The sequence below is a fragment of the Benincasa hispida genome, chromosome 12 (assembly GCF_027475165.1).
Source record: "Benincasa hispida cultivar pf3 chromosome 12, pf3_genome.v1.1, whole genome shotgun sequence".
NCBI lineage: Eukaryota > Viridiplantae > Streptophyta > Magnoliopsida > Cucurbitales > Cucurbitaceae > Benincasa > Benincasa hispida.
The window spans coordinates 111,308-124,516 of NC_143489.1; positions in this window are offsets into that span (position 1 = coordinate 111,308).

Consider the following 13,209-nt stretch of genomic DNA (forward strand, 5'->3'; position numbering starts at 1 on the left):
AATATTTGATATTTTCCTTTTTGAAGAAATTTGTACAGATGACCCAAAAATTGGGCCCAAAATGTTAAATGACCATTTTTTTTAAAAAAAATGTCAATTGACCCTCTGCTGATGTCATCGCCCTACCAAATTACGTAATTTGCCCTTACACCAGTCTCACGCACGAGGTAAATCTTGCTATTGTCTGATGACACGCTCTCGCTTGAAATTCCCTGGTTGATGTGATTGCTCGTCAGTGTACTGTTGATTTGACAAAATGTCACGATGGAAGCCTCAAATCAAATCAATAATATATAAACACAATACAATGGTGATTTCTTTAAACTCTAAACTCCATTTCAAAGTTGATTACTTCTTTGGTTTTCGACGGTGTTTTGTTGAACGGAGATTTTTCGAACGGGGATATCCAAGACGAGGTTTTCTCAGCAAGGAACAAAACAGTTTTTTTCAGAAAGGTGAAACATATTATTTTGAGTCTGTTTAATTATTTTTTATGTGTTATTTCTGGAACGGTAGCATTACGAAATTTTGTATTGGGAGAGAGTAAGAAAGAGGAAGAGTAAGAGAGACAACGAGATTATGAGAGAGAGGGAGAGTTTGAGAGAGAGCGAGAGTTTGAGAGCGAGAGCGAGATTTTGATAGAGAGCGAGAGTACACTTCAATTTCTTGTACAACTTAATGAAAAATGTTATCTTGCTTTGTAGAATGACAAGAAAGTGTATATTTATTCGATTTGGAGGTGCTTGGGATGAGAATGAAAGTTCATATATTGGGGGACAGTTAAAAGGAATCGTTGTGCCCCCTACAGTGAATTATGAAGAACTTAAATCTCGCATTTACAGGGCTATAAAAATCAGTTCTTCAGAGTTTGATCTTATCCTGAAAGTTAAATATAATCTTGAATTTGAAGCCCTTCCACAATGCATAACGGATGATGATGATCTTGAGTTCTTTCTTTTGCGAGAAGAGGTTAGTAGACTTCAGATAGTTGTAACGTTGAAGTCTAAACAGGATGAAAGGGTTGGAATGGGGTTTAATATGAAGTCTACTATCTTGTATAGACTTTGAGTATGCAAGAAATATATCTGTATGGTTGGACTTTGAGTTAGACTTTGAGTTAGACTATGTTGTATTGTTCATTAGAGGAATCAGTGGTACTTAAGGAGTGAGATGTAACTACAAGGGCATAACGGTAATTTGGTCCAGCTGTATGGTTATATCCGATGGACATAGAAATATATCTGTGGTAAGAAGAGTTCAACTGTTGGTCTAAGAGTTCAGCTATTGGTCTTTAGTGGAATGTCTGACAGTTAACAGATAATGGATCTCGTGACTAAAGAGTTTAGTTAGCTATTCACGGACCGTTAGAGCTTCGAGCCACAGGTCCATTGGGTCCCATGGGTAGCTTGGATAAAGTCGAGAACCAGTGTTTGGGTTAATTTAAAATGTTCAAATTGATAAGAGGAAGTTCGATTATATATGATATAATTGGACTGGTTATTTATATATGATATAATTGGCTAAATGTATGAGATACATTTTTTTTTTTGAGGAAATTAGATATAAATATGATTATATCAAGTAGAGGAGAAAATACTATAGTAGATATGTGATATCAAACTATAGGATAAAAATATAATATGATTATATTTACTAATTAATTAGTTGGTTAATTATATGATAATTAATCCAAAATTCACGTTCGGACATGGGTTAGTGGGGCAACGTCGGTTATTGTAACTGATGAGTTAAAATGAAAATAGTTTTCATTTTGATCAATCGTCCAAAAAGAAATCGCAGGCGAGCGTTGGTAGAATTCTAAGCGATCGCTTAAAGAAAATCGAGAGCCTATACGATAGTACTCTCCGCCTAAACGATCGTCTACCTCGCGCCTAAACGATCGCACGCAATTTTCCACACGATCGGATAGTTTCTCTAAACGATCGTATAGTGTGCCGGTTTTACTAAATGATCGTGTACCTTTTCCTAAACGATCGTTCAGTAAATCCTACACGATCGTGTAGCTCCTCCTAAACGATAAGCATTTCTGCTATGCGATAGCACTTTTTCCCTCCCACTTGCTTATTGCCTACACGATTCGTGTTTCCTCCTTCCTCTACCAAATTCACCAAAGACCACCCTTTGGGTTTTCACTCCGAGAATACCCGAGGCTCTTTAGTGGTGGTGTCGTCCCCAAGGTGTTCGTGTTCGCGGTTGTTCGTGCTGCTGCAGTCGACGCTTCTACTGGGCGTTGGTAGATCGCGTGGAGGTTTTCACTACGGTGAGTTCTGGAGTTTCGAAGACGGTCTTCAACTGGTATGGAACTCTCTCCTTGTTATTTATCTTATTCTGAGCATGCCGTTAATTAATATTTGTTTGCATAACTGTATGTGTTGAATGTATATTTATGTATTTCGGTTACTGTGAGATCAGAGCGATCCAAACGTGTTCATGGAACTCTTCGATATGAGATCCTTCAATTGGTATCAGAGCCAGGTTCTAATACTCCGATTTCATCTATTGTAATGAAATGAGATTTACATTCATGGTGGGTGCATTTCTACATTGATTTAATGGTTAAATTTGCTATGGATGTGCGGATTAATGGAAGTTTTCAAGATGATTAGCCTTGGTTTAATTTAAATCCTTTTACATTTGCGATTGTTTGTAAAGGCCCTTGCATTTTTGGACATTAATAATCAAAATCGAGTATGTTTTCAAAGTTTGTTTGAAGTTTTGAGTCATTCGTCGAAGAAGTAGATCTGTGCAAGCGTTGCATGAGAGTGGTACACAATCTGGGCAAGTGTTGCGGTTTTTCGAAGAAGGAGGCGATCTAGGGTTGATCGCATCGTGCAGAAGATGTTCTACGCGATCGCTGTTGATCGCATCATAAAGATGAAGGTGTACGCGATCGTTGTTGAACGCATCGGTTAAACGATGGGGTATGCGATCAAGAATTGATCGTCTCGTTTAGACGATCGGCTACGCGATCGCTGAGTATCGTTTCGAGCTAGACGGTTGTTTAGGTCAACAAGCTTTATCATTTAGTAACTGACTAAACGATCACTTAGTATCGCAAGATAAACCGTTTACCTGGTTGCACGCATCGTGTAAACTATAAGATGCTCGCGTATCGTTTAAAGCGCACGTGCTAGACGATCTTTTAGGTCAGCAAGCTTCATCGCTTAGTAACTGACTAAACGATCGCTTAGTAACACACGGTAAATCGTTTACCTGTCATCAAGCTACACGATCGCATAGATGACCAGGCTTCACAGCCTCGGTTTTGTCTATGCGATCGTTTAATTATGCTTCTATCGTCTAGTGCGCGCTGAACGATCGTCTACCTACTGAAGTTTGCTACATGATGAAGACCTCTGGCGATTCAAGACCCGGTTCACCCGTGAACCGATTTGCTCGATGAAAAATGTAATAGATAGGGTTTTTTCATTCCGGTTTATGTAAAGGCTCATCTCGGTCCATTAATCTTTTATTTATTACATACTATATGTCATATGGTATGCAAATATAGTAAATCCCACCTTAGGTTATGCAATGGTCATGCATCATCTCTTTATTGTAATTGTTAGAATTTAGAGAAGCATGATTTTAATTATGTAAGAGCATGCTCATGCATCATATAATATAAGAGTTATATTTATGCATGCATAAAAAGCATATACATGCATCATCTTTATATTATAATTTTTATAGTATAAGGGTGAATGATAGCATGTTTTCTTGGTTGTTACGCGTTATATAAAAGTTATATATAGTAATGATCGAACATTGCATGAAGCATGACACATAGGTTATTTTATAAATGTTATAAACGCCTTATTGTGTGCAATGGTTTTAGTTGTTTCTTTTTAAAAGTTAAAGAGAAATTACAACTAAAAGGAATAAGAAAGACATGCATTCTCATTTAGGTTTAATTCATGGTTTTAAAGTGTTTAAAACTTGGATCACATAGACCTAAGATCACGCTTTTAATACGATTAGCAACCCTAAGGCTTTAATCTTTTTATCAGTTTAATAGAATTAAATTGGCTAATAAAAGTTTAAAGTGTAGCAAATCTATCTATAAGGGACCTTTTGTCTGAGGCAGGTTTTGTCTAGGCTGGAGTATTTAAGTTGACGAAAACGTAACACCTCTACTTGGGAACTCACCTGGAAAGGTGAATTAGATAGATTTGATGCATGCATGCAAGTTAAGGACAGTCTATTAAAGTGTTTAAATGTGATTACTTGAACTTGTTCATATTTCATAGACAAAAGTTGTTTATGAGCAGAGTTTAAAAGGATGGCTTGGACTAAAATCAGTAGCTGGATTGTCTAGGTTAATGAACCCCTAGGTAGAACATTCAGTGGGAGGTACTTGGGGTATAAGATGCTTCACTTAAACCTTTCACGTTTCTCCTAAGTAGTCCACATTGTGAGATCTATCCTCGGCCTTGCGACATCTTTGGTGTGTCCCTCCGACGGATGGTGTTTGGGTAGGTCAATATCAAGGTGGATGGAGAGAGTGTTCATAGTAAGTGGGAGCGGGAAGTGTGACAACATATCCCTCGATCTCCCTCGTTAGGTTGAATAAAGTTACTGTGCATCGCTTCGAGGATGGCAGTTTTGCGCGTTTCTTTATTTGATCTCCTGTAAGAGGATAAGGTAACTTAGTCTCTTGTCCTAATCTGATTCTTCCCTACGATGGGCTCATTAGGGCGGGACTCTAGCACTGAAAGCGAAGGGTTACATTTACACGGAATAGTTAAAGGTTAACGATTCTGGACCAAAAAATGGTGGCTGTTAGGTTTAGTTCCAAGAGTTGGTTCTGCCTAATGGTTGAGAATGTCTCATCCCAGCGAAGGGACAACCGATCACCCCACAGGTTGCGTTTGTCCTGCCTCACTTGGGCATCATTGCAAAATAGAAGTCTATAACTTAGGGTACTTAAAACTGTTTTGCAAAACTAATTGGTTTAAAATTGGTTTAGCAAAAACTAATAAAGTTTTGTTCATATTTTCAGAACGTTTTCAAAATGGCAATAGCCACATTGGCGTTACTAAGCGCCAAAAAACTTACTGGCGATAATTTCGCAACATGGAAATACATGATCACGACGATCCTGGTCATCAAAGATATCATGTTTGCTCTCACTGAGGCTTGTCCTCCTATTCCAATTTCTAATGCCACTCAAAATGTTCGGGAGGCATACGAGCGATAGACAAGGGAGAATAAGAAGGCCCGACAGTTAACAGATGGTGGATCTCATGGCTAAAGAGTTTAGTTAGCTATTCACGGACCGTTGGAGCTTCGAGCCACAGGTCTATTAGGTCTCCTGGGTAGCTTGGATAAATTCGAGAACCAGTGTTTGGGTTAATTTGAAATGTTCAAATTGACAAGAGGAAGTTCGATTATATATGATATAATTTGACTAGTTAATTATATATGATATAATTGGCTAAATGTATGAGATACATTTTTTTTTGGAGGAAATTAGATATAAATATGATTTATATCAAGTAGAGGAGAAAATACTATAGTAGATATGTGATATCAAACTATAGGATAAAAATATAATATGATTATATTTATTAATTAATTAGTTGGTTAATTATATGATAATTAATCCAAAATTCACGTTCGGACGTGGGTAAGTGGGGCAACGTCGATTATTATAACTGATGAGTTAAAATGAAAATAGTTTTCATTTTGATCAATCGTCCAAAAAGTGATTAATTAATAAATATAATCATAATTTATTAATTAATTTAGTAAATGACGTGGCGATTCGTGATTGGTCTGAAATTTCTCCTCTACAAAATGCCCTCTTTTCAAGATTTGTGCACATACATGGGTGGATGAATCTCGAAAAAGATAAAGCTGAGATGCAAGTAATTTAGTCTTAACTTTGATGCTCCCAATTTAATTAAACCGTGAATTTAGTACAGATGTTTAACTAAACTTTTTAACAGAGGACGACCAAACTTTTAATTTAAGAAAAGTCTCAACTTTTATCTTAGACTCAATTTGATTTGGAGAGACAAAACGTAAAAATTCAAATTTCAAAAAGGAAATTCAGGTTTCATCCCTATTTTAAATTTGATTTCGAGACAAAACTTAAAAATTTTGAATTTAAAACGAAAAACCAAGTCTCATCCCCAATTTAATTTGATTTGGAGATGCAAACTTAAAAAATTTGAATCTAAAAATGAAAATTCAAGTTTCATACCCAATTTAATTTAATTTAGGACTCCAATCCCAACATTCATAACTCTCCCACTACGTCGAGGCGATCTCAATTCTTGAGATGGATGACTAGATGAACTGACATCAAGAACCCTTGTTGATCTATTAGCCTGTTCAACAACTTTTGTTGAAGTCTTGGCATTCTCATTAGAAATCTCATTTAAAGTAAGTTTACTTTGTGGTTTATGATCCCTCTTGTGGTCTTCTTCTAAGAAGGTAGCATTTTTCGACACAAACACTTTATTTTCACTTGGATCATAAAAGTATCCACCTCTCGTTTCCTTGGGTAACCTATAAATAGGCACACTTTTAAACGAGGTTCCAACTTTTTGGGGTTTGCCATAAGTACATAGGCTGGACATCCCAAATCTTAAAGTGGTGTCAACTACCTTTACGACCTCTCCATAACTCAAAAGGTGTTCTAGAAACATTCTTTGAGGGAATGTTATTCAAAATATAAATTACAGTCTCCACTGCATATCCCTAAAACGAGTATGGAAGATGAGCTTAACTCATCATGCACCAAACCATGTTCAACAGGGTTCTGTTTCTCCTTCTGATACACCATTCTGCTGAGGTGTACCTGGAGCTGAGAGTTGGGACGTGATTCCATGTTCTATTATATAGTTTTGGAATCTTAAGTCCATATACTCTCCATCACGATCAGATCTTAGTGTTTTTATCTTCTTATCAAATAAGTTTTCAACTTCAGTCTAACTCCTTGAACATTTCAAGAGCTTCATACTTATGTTGCATTAGGTAGAGATACCCAAATCTAGAATAATCATCTATGAAAGAGATGAAATATTCATACCCACCTCACGCTCTTACATTTATTGGACCACAGAGGTCAGAATGTATAAGCTCCAAAGTTTCATTGGCTCTATAACCTTTTTCAGTAAAAGGTCGTTTTGTCATTTTGCCTTCAAGGCATGACTCACATACTGGTAAAGAGTTTTCTTCTAAACCATTTAGAAGTCCACTTTTCACCAACTTCTCAATCCTATTGATATTCATGTGACCTAACCTTAGATACCAAAGATGGACATTTTTTTTAGGAGAAATTATCGGTCTGTTTATAGTTGTTGCTGTTTTGAATATTTTAGTATTGAGCACAACTTTTATGACTAATGGTTTTAGTACATACAAGTTATTTTAAATTGAACCAAAACTTAACTTCATTCCATTATTAAAAATAAACACTTTATTCTCAGAGAATGATATGGAATAATTTTGTTCAATCAGACATGAAACAGAAATTAGGTTCCTCTTGATATAAGGAACTACATATACGTTATCTAATAACATATATAGTTTCTTGTCCAAAAATAACTTAAGCCTGCCTACAGCAACAACTAAAACAGCCTCGCCAGTACCGACTCTAAGAGTCATCTCTCCAGCTTCCAACTGTTTCTAGGAACTAAATCCTTGATGGGAAGAACACACGTGGTTAGTAGCCCCTGTATCAATTATACAGGCAGAATCATCATTCTTTACTAAGCACGTCTCCAAGACAAATAAATCATATTTATTGTCTTTGGAGTTCTTCCTTTTCTGGAGAGTAGTGAGATCAGTACCAGAACCCATATCATAAACTCCAAGTTTCATCTCAGAGGACAATCTTCGTCGATCAACTTCATCAATTCTTTGTGAGTCCTATGACATCCAATGTGGAATGGAGATTATCTTGGGAACTGACACTATTGGTTTTATTGTCACCAATCTCGTTTTGCTTGAATAGTGAAAACTTTCGTTCAAAAAATTCTTGCATTGATTCCATGATCTCATGTGCAACGACCATGTTCTTAAACCTTTTGGCCAATGTATCAGATATGCTTGCCAAAATGTGAACTCGGGCCCTCGTATTAGCCTTCATCCACGCCTCATATGCATTACGAACATTTCGTGGTACATCAAAGGTTGGGACTTGAGGACAATCCTCATTCATGACAACTTCTAGGTTGTTTACCATGAAAAATGTTTTAATAGACTCTTTCCACGTCATGTAATTAAAACCAGACAAACTTGAAAAGGAAACTAACGGAAAATCACTATTTGACATTTTGCTGAAAAAACAAATATATTGAACTACATTAGATTCTTGCATAACTCTAAAAAAAAAAAAAAATTCAATCAATTTTAGCAAAATCTAAATGAACCCCATTTAACATCTAATTTTGCAATGACGCTTCAGTGATTTAGGACAAAAGCCACCTAAGGGTAGTCAATTTCTCCCTTCACTGAATCGAGACACTCTCAATTAATCATTACACCAAAATAACCCTTATTCCTATAATGATCAGTCATCATTTATTTGGTCAAGAAATAATTAACTTGTTTACTAATTTTCCGTAAGTGTGACTAATAAGGCCCGAAACCTACGTCGTTAATAAGCTTCGAGTCTGGTCAAAAGAAAATTTATAATATCGAACTACTCCTAGTACTACAAAGATGTAGTAACAGTGGTAAGGCCGATTCGATCTGCAGAGAAGTAAAATTGGTTTCGTTAAGTTAATTTTCTAACTAGAGCGATAAATGGGGGGGGGGGGGGGGGGCTTTGATATGGAAGAGATAAATGTGTGAAATTGAAATAAAAGAGTAAACGTAATCTAGAATAGGATCTATCTAATTTCTAGAGCAAGAGAGAGTTCCTATGCAATTTCTTTCATTAGGCATCAATTAATTACACTGAATTTGTCAACCCCTCAACCTATTAGAAATTCTAATAGCCCAATTAGCCAATTTTGATAAAAATCTAAAATTATCCCTAATTCAGTTTAAAACTTTTCCTTCTCAGCGACATACGAGTTAAAACTAAAAAACATTAAGAAAGGGTTCAATTATTGAGACATACTACAAGCCAGATAGCCACATCTTATGACATGATTTATTTGGGAAGGATTATACTAGGGCATACATGAATTTGGCCAGAAAAAAGTTTAGACCCTAAATATGTGATCCTAATATGTGCAACTTAATCAATCAATCATGCACAGGCTAGAATGTTTTTGCATACAATAATTTCAACAAATTAATTTGTCAGAAGAATTCATCGAAACTCTATTAATATTAAAACGAATCCATCCAAAGAATTCACAAGAGTACAATTAAATTAATTAGAAAACCTTCAAGAAATTAACATAAGGCTCTTGCTCAAAGAAATTAGATAGTGATTACCTTTCAATTCATAGACAAATCAAGAACGAACCTCCAATACATTGATTGCAACCCAAAATAAAAAGCAAAACTAACCTAAAGATATTGGAAATTGAAGGAAAAGGAAGAAGAATGAAGATTAACTTCGACCTCCATTGATTTGGCCTCCAAAATTTAGCATATTTTGACCTAGGGCTGAGGAGAGTTATTTATAGGAATCCATCGTGTTGGGTTATGTGTCCTAAAACTCGTAGTTTGTAAAGTTAAAACACATTCTATTATCAATAAAGATGTTATTTAACATTTCTTCAATAAAGTTATTATTGAATCTTTAAATTGCATTCATAAAGTCTAAATCTAATAAACTAAGATCAATGGCTATTACAGGAATATTTGAACTTTTTGTAGAAACATAAAGATGGATCAAGTTCGATTAAATAGCCAAAATGGTCTATAGTATACGAATAAGGTTGGGTGCCTTATTATGGTAACACTATTAGATGCGGCCTACACTATAGCGGTTACAAGTTGTTGTAAAGGTGCTACAAATGAAGTGATCATGATTCGTTCATATATTAATATGAGGAGAGGGAGTGTCCTATGCAATGAGTTTGCATAAAATCGGACCAAGGAATAAGTCATTCTTACTTTATAACGTTGTTTACTGTTTAAGACTGACTATTTCAATTAGATGATCTAGGTAACTCGATCTTAATCCTGAGTTAACTATGAACTCCTGTTTATTCGGGATTATCCTTAAATTTGCATAGGTGAAGGTTGGCTCAATAGCACCGGCTCAATAAGCCTCCCATTTCAGGGGTAAGACTAAAGGATCCCTTATTCAAGAGGACCAGTGAGCAGAAGAAAGATCTTTCCAAGCCCATTGTGAAAGAATAAACACATTCACAAACATACAAGAACAGTTATGCATTATAAAGACAATTACAACATGCTTTCTTACTAAAACAAACGAAACTGAAAGACATACCTTTGAAGACTCTTCTTCTAGAAATCTCTCACTCTCATAAGCAATCGTCCGACAATATCCCTCTCTCGTGAGCAATTGTCTGGCAATATCTTGCTTTTGTGAGCAATCGTCTAGTAACCTTTCGCTGGCATCACAATCACGAATAGTCTGATCCTCTAGCAACAACCCTTGACGTTACCACTCGGTAACCTTGGTATTCTCAGAGTGAGAATCCAGGAGGTGTGGGCTCTGTGTGAATTTGGAAGAGGGAAGGAGAAAGTATACGATCAAACTACACGATCAACTAAGTGGGAGAAAGGTTTTGTCTATCGTATAGACAGTGGGTACTTGATTGTTTAGTATCTCTCGCTCTTGTGAGCAATCGTCTAGAAAATCATCTAGCAATATCTCGCTCGATTGTTTAGTCTCTCACTTGATCGTTTAGTCTCTCATAAGGGCTATCGTATATGTTGGGTTTTATGTCCTAAAACTCGTGATATGTAAACAATGAAACTTATTTTGAAAATTCAATAAGGTGTTATTGAATAGATGTTTTTCTTAATAGAAATCCAATAAACCTAAAAGTCCCTTGACTATTGAATGAGTACTTGAACTTTATGTGGAGACATAAAAGTGGATTAGGTTTGAGTAAATAGTCAAAATGATCTATAGTATATGAATAAGGTTGGGTACCTTATTCTGGTAACACTATTGGATGCGGCCTGCTCTATAGTTGTTACAAATAGTTGTAAAGTGCTACAAATGAAGTGATCCTAACTCGTTCATGTTGGGACATGAGGAGTAGGGGTGTCCTTGTGCAAAAGGGTTTGTACAAGATCGGACCACGAAATCAGTGTTGAGTTTTATGTCCTCAAACTCGTGGTTTGTGAACTTATTTTTGAGAATTTGATAAAGTTGTTGAATATATTGTTTTTTAGAAATTCAATAAACTTAAATCCTTTGACTATTATATGAATACTTGAACTTTATGTGGAGACATACAAGTGGATCAGGTTCGAGTAAATAGTCAAAATGATCTATAATATATGAATAAGGTTGGGTAACTTATTCTGGTAACACTGTTGGATGCGGCCTACTTTGTAGTTGTTACAAAGTGTTGTAAAGTGCTACATACGTGCATGTTGAGACATGAGGAGTGAAGGTGTCCTGTGCAAATGAGTTTTGTGCAAGATCGGACCATGAAACCTGTCACTCTTACTTTATAACGTTATTTACTGTTTAAGACTGACTATTTCGAAGCGATGACGTAGGTAACCTAACCTTACTCCTGAGCTAACTATGAACTCCTGTTTGTTCGGGATTCTCCTTTGATCTGCACACAGTGAGAGTAGACCAATTGGCTCTACTCAATAGGCTTACCATTTTGGGGATAAGATCGGATGAATAGTTGGGAACATAGGGTGCAAGAGGGAATTCACTCCTACCAGATTAGGGTTAGTAGAGAGGTTGTTCCTTTCAAGTGCTGATTCTGGATCTTGAACAAGAGGTCTCACCCTTTCATTGGCCTGGGAGGGATTCGATTTGTTGATTGGATCACAAATCAATTGTTCATTAGGGGATCAGTGGAACTTAAAGAAGAAGAGGTAATTTCAGTGGTAAAACAGAGATTCGACCCAGCCGTTATTATGAGCAACCTGTGAAGGGTTAACTTACTAATCATGATTATATCAAGTGGACATAATATATCTACAGTGAGGGGAGTTCAGCTATGGGCTTTAGTGGAATCACCAATTAGTTAACGAATGGGGGTAGATCGGTCTAATGAGTTTAGCCGATTAATCTCAGATCGTTGGAGCCCATGATCTGTAGGTCTGCGAGGTCCCCCTACTAGCTCCTAAATGGGTACGCTGTAAGGTAGCTTGAAAAATTAATTTGAAACATTCAAATTAAATGGAATAAGAGAATAAAAATTTAAATATGATTTAAATATAGAAAGGTGATTATTGTGCAAAAATTAATTTAATATTTGATATTAAATTAATTAATTTTTTAAATTACTTTATGAAATTAATTTAAGAAAATAAAATTTTAAATTAAAATGATTTAAAAGTCATTTTGTGTTTTAAAAAGAAAAATGAAAAAACGTTTTGCATGGATTGACAAAGGGGAAAAAAAAGTTTTCTCCATTATCATCATCTTTATGCTTACACACAAAGCATTTTCTTCTCTACTTTGATTCTCCAAGCATGAGCTGCAAGCCATGCACTCCATCTCTTTGCTTGTGCATCTTCATATATAAAGAAGATTGGATTTGTTTGAGAAGAAAAAAAACGAATACAAAATTTTGAAGAGAAAAATTTCAGTAAAGAAGAGACTGTCTTCTTCAACTTGCTGCTGTGAGCTTTTCTTGTTTTTCCACATCTTCAAGCTGTTCTCGAGTCCCACAACTCTGCCTAAAGCTCCAAGAGCATAGTAGGGAAGGCTTTGAGGTGGTTCACATTGATATCAAGTGAAGACAGCAGCTGAACAAATATTTTCTTGAAGAGTTCATCAAAGGTATGTTCTGAAAACCCTTTTTTTTTTTTATTTATTAAGAGCATACTTTAGTTTTTGCCAAAATTAGTGAATTAGAATGCTTATAGATCCTTGATACTTCCGCTGCATGTTGTTTAACTCTTACAATCAGTCACTCTAACTTTATAACGTTGTTTACTGTTTAAGACTGACTATTTTAAAACGATGACCTAGGTAACTTGACCTTAATCCTGAGCTAAGTATGAACTCCTGTTTATTTGGGACTATCCTTAGATCTGCATATGTGAAGGTTATCTCAACAGCGCTGGCTCAATAATCTCCCATTTTAGGGGTAAGACCGGATG